General features: G+C 37.5%; 1 pseudogene; it reads left to right on the top strand.

Moving 5' to 3' along the window:
- Positions 1–3686: 3686 nt before the first annotated feature.
- Positions 3687–3769, top strand: LOC115899493 (annotated as a pseudogene).
- The last annotated feature ends 833 nt before the right edge of the window (positions 3770–4602 follow it).

Here is a 4602-nt window from a genome sequence, read left to right as displayed (position 1 = left end):
TATGTCCTGAATGGTATTGCCTAGGTTTTCTTCTAGGATTTTTCTTGTTTTAGGTCTTACCTGTAAGTCTTTAATCCATCTTGAGTTAATTTTTGTATAATGTGTAAGGAAGGGGTCCAGTTTCAGTTTTCTGCATATGGCTAGCCAGTTTTCCCAGCACCATGTATTAAATAGGGAATCCTTTCTCCATTGCTTATTTTTATCAGGTTTGTCAAAGATCAGATGGCTGTAGATGTGTGGTGTTATTTTTGAGGCCTCTGTTCTGTTCCATTGGTCTATATCTCTGTTTTGGTACCAGTACCATACTGTTTTGGTTACTGTAGCCCTGTAGTATAGTTTGAAGTCAGGTAGCATGATGCCTCCAGTTTTGTTCTTTTTGCTTAGGATTGTCTTGGCTATGTGGGCTCTTTTTTGATTCCATATGAAATTTAAAGTAGTTTTTCCTAATTCTGTGAAGAAAGTCAATGATAGCTTGATGGGGATAACGTTGAATCTATAAATAACTTTGGGCAGTATGGTTATTTTCATGATATTGATTCTTTCTATCCATGACCATGGAACGGTGATCCATTTGTTTGTGTCTTCTCTTATTTCCTTCAGCAGTGGTTTGTAGTTCTCCTTGAAGAGGTCCTTCACATCCCTTGTAAGTTGTATTCCTACGTATTTTATTCTCTTTGTAGCAATTGTGAATGGAAGTTCACTCATGATTTGTCTCTCTGTTTGTTATTGGTGTATAGGAATGTTTGTGACTTTTGCACCTTGATTTTGTATCCTGAGACTCTGCTGAAGTTGCTTATCAGCTTAAGGAGATTTTGGACTGAGATGGTGGGATTTTCTAAATATACAATCATATTATCTGCAAACAGAGACAATTTGACTTCCTCTTTTCCTATTTGAATACCCTTTATTTCTTTCTCTTGCCTGATTGCCCTGGCCAGAACTTCCAATACTATGTTGAATAGGAGTGGTGAGAGAGGGCATCTTTGTTTTGTGCTGATTTTCAAAGGGAATGCTTCCAGGTTTGCTCATTTAGTATGATATTGGCTGTGGGTTTGTCATAAATAGCTCTTATTATTTTGAGATACATTCCATCAAAACCTAGTTTATTGAGAGTTTTTAACATGAAGGGGTGTTGAATTTTGTTGAAGGCCTTTTCTGCATCTATTGAGATAATCATGTGGTTTTTGTCATTGGTTCTGTTTATGTGATGGATTATGTTTATCTATTTGCATATGTTGAACCAGCCTTGCATCCCAGGTCTGAAGCTGACTTGACCACACCACCTTCATCTATAACTATCTTTAAGTACAATCATTGCTTTCACCATCCCACTTTTCATTTTTTTGTTCACTTTGCTTTTTAATTTTCCAATAAAATTTTAAAGTCAAAATAATATGTTCATATCATTTTAAAAAGATCAAATAGTACAAAACTTGAAATGAAGAGCATTAGTCCTCAGAGGTTCCCTGGTTCGCCAATTTTTTTCCAATCACTGTGAAGTCTTGTTGATTTTCTTTTTTTTTTTTTTTTTTTTTTTTTTTTTGAGACGGAGTCTCGCTCTGTCCACCAGGCTGGAGTGCAGTGGCGCTATCTCGGCTCACTGCAAGCTCCGCCTCCCGGGTTCCTGCCATTCTCCTGCCTCAGCCTCCCGAGTAGCTGGGACTACAGGCGCCCGCCACGGCGCCCGGTTTTTTTTTTTTTTTTTTTTTTTTTTTTTTTTTTTTTTGTATTTTTAGTAGAGACGGGGTTTCACCGTGGTCTCGATCTCCTGACCTTGTGATACGCCCGCCTCAGCCTCCCAAAGTGCTGGGATTACAGGCGTGAGCCACCGCACCCGGCCGACTTGTTGATTTTCTTATGGTGGTCACTTGCAAATCTTGAAATCCCATGTTTTACACCTCTATTTCTTCATTGTCAATCTTATAACAATATCTACAGATTTTCTGCCATGTTTAAGGAGTATTAATTAACTTGAAGAAGGACGCTTATGTTATAAACTTTCTGAATTCTTGCACATCTGACATTTTAAATATTCTTTTTTTGTTGTTTTTTTTGTTTTTGTTTTTGTTTTTTTTGAGACAGAGTCTCACTCTGTCTCCCAGGCTGGAGTGCAGTGGTGCAATCTGGGCTCACTGCAAGGTCTGCCTCCCGGGTTCAGGCCATTCTCCTGCCTCAGCCTCCCAAGTAACTGGGACTACAGGTGCCCACCACCTCACCCAGCTAATTTTTTTTTTTTTTTTTTTTTTTTTTGTATTTTTAGTAGAGACGGGGTTTCGCCATGTTAGCCAGGATGGTCTTGATCTCCTGACCTCGTGATCCACCAGTCTCGGCCTCCCAAAGTGTTGGGATTACAGGCGTAAGCCACCGTGCCCAGTCCATTTTAAATATTCTATTCCCTACTTGAATAATATTTTGACTGGGTATCAAGTTAAAAGTTTTAAGTCATTTCCCCTGAGAATTTTGAAGGCATTACTCTCTCATCTTTTAATTTCTAGGGCTACTGATAAAGAGTATAAAGCTATTTTGATTTCAAAACTTCACATCCTACTATTTTTTGTCTTTGGATGGTTTTAGAAACTTCTCTGTCTCTTCAGTATTCCAGAGTGACATGATGATACGCCTTGATTTTGTAAGTCCTTTGCAGTTCTGAAAAATATCTGAAATTATTTCTTTAATAACTTCATCTTCTCTGGTTTCTCTATTTTCCCTTTTTGCAAATCTCACTATTCAGATTGTAGACCATCTATCTAGGTTGATTTTTAAATTTCCTTCCATTTTATTTTCCTTTTTGTGCTTTCAATCCTTCAGTTAATAGCTCTCTTTTCACTATCATACTTTAATTTCCAAGGGCTCTCTTTTCCTTTTCTGAATATTACATTGCTACAGAACTCTGCTCTTATGTTAGGGATACCACATCTTTACTCATCTCTGAGGATATCAGAGTGTTGTTGTTGTTTTTATTGTTGACATTTTCTCCTATTTTCTTTGTTGCCACACTTTCTTATTTGTTTTGCTCTCAGTTCTTTGTGCCATTGACTTTGCCAGTTGTCAGATGATCTCTGGCCGTCCATTTATATTTCAAACAGAGGCTAAAATAGAGGCAAATCAGAAAGCTAATTTGTACACATCATTTTAAAAAGACCAAATAGTATAAAACTTGAAAAGAAGAGCATTAGTCCTCAGAGGTTCCCTGGTTTGCCAATTTTTCCAATCACTGTGAAGTCTTGTTGACTTCACAGTCAACAAGGGGCTTGTCAATGGAGGGGTGGTAAATGATCAGAATAAATACTTTTGCTGAGTGTACCAAATGTCAATATCTGGAGTTCTCAAGTTTTGGGCAGGTCATTTTCACCAGACAGGAATCCTAAATCTCTTGTCTGTCTTGTAGCATTTTCCGGAGTGAACCAAGAAAGAAAAGTGGGAGAGAGAAGGAGGAAACACCACACCATTTGATATTTAGATTTGAACTGAATCACCATGATGGGAACCCCCTTTACACACTCAGTTCCATCAGGTGTCTCTGACTCCAATGACCCTGTGATTTAACCCATTCAGAGAAGAAACCCCCAGTCTTCTGCTGGAATGAGGGTACTGACACTTATCCTATTGTACAGGTTGGAGATGAAGGGCTGGATATTTGGTAGCTTATTTTAATTAAAACAATTTTATTTAAAAATCAAAAAGGAATCCTTTTGTAGTTTATGAGCGTGATCATTGGGTTTTTATGCACATGTGTGAGATGTGCCATCCTTGAACCACCTATCTGACATGAAGAAAAAAAATCAAACAGGTAAATAAACAGAAAGTAAAATAATGAAGGCAACAAGTACAACAGGGCTAGAGAGAAGTGGTTGGGTGAGTGTGAAATATTTTCTCACTACTATAGTGGATACCCTATAATCAGGCTTCTTACTCTCAGATCAGCATTTATTGCCATTTTCATAAATACCTGGAGCTTGTAAGTCCTCTTATTTGAGGATCTGTAGTGGGAATTTGGTTTGCTTCTACGATCCTCCTACTATGGGCTTAGGTCTCAACTTTCTCTGGTTTGTCAAGCCACTTACACACAGTTTGTTTTCTAAATTTTATTGCTATTGTTAGAGGCAAATTAACTTTGAAACCAATGTAACTTAAACTTGAGTCCTTCTCTTCCAAGTCCTGGAAGGAACCCAGCAATATGTCCCCAAGGTTATATGTTTTTGTAAAATATTAAAAGCATGGTATTTTAACCAAAATTGGCTATGACTGACACAGATCACTGTCTTCTTCCATTAGGATGCTCCCTCTATCCCATTCTCCCTCATGTAGGAGTGATTTTGGAGTTGTTGAAGGTATTTTTGGCTTATAAGACTACTTCAACTACCCTCTATGGCTGTCATGATACAAAAGTGCAAGGCTAGTGTCACATGACTGAGCCAGGAGCTAATCTGGGGGAAATTCATCCAAAATACCATACGCAAATAATAATTTGAGGATTTGATTCTCATTGACACCTAATTAAAACAAAAGTTCTATTCTTCACAGAACATATTTAGTAACTCGGTATATATAATTATAAGCACATCACACTTGTTTTTCCTTTTTTTTTTTTTTTTTTTTTTT

This window comes from Rhinopithecus roxellana, chromosome 8, assembly GCF_007565055.1.
Source record: "Rhinopithecus roxellana isolate Shanxi Qingling chromosome 8, ASM756505v1, whole genome shotgun sequence".
NCBI lineage: Eukaryota > Metazoa > Chordata > Mammalia > Primates > Cercopithecidae > Rhinopithecus > Rhinopithecus roxellana.
Note: the sequence above shows the minus strand (reverse complement) of the source record. Positions and strands in the feature narration are given on the sequence as shown.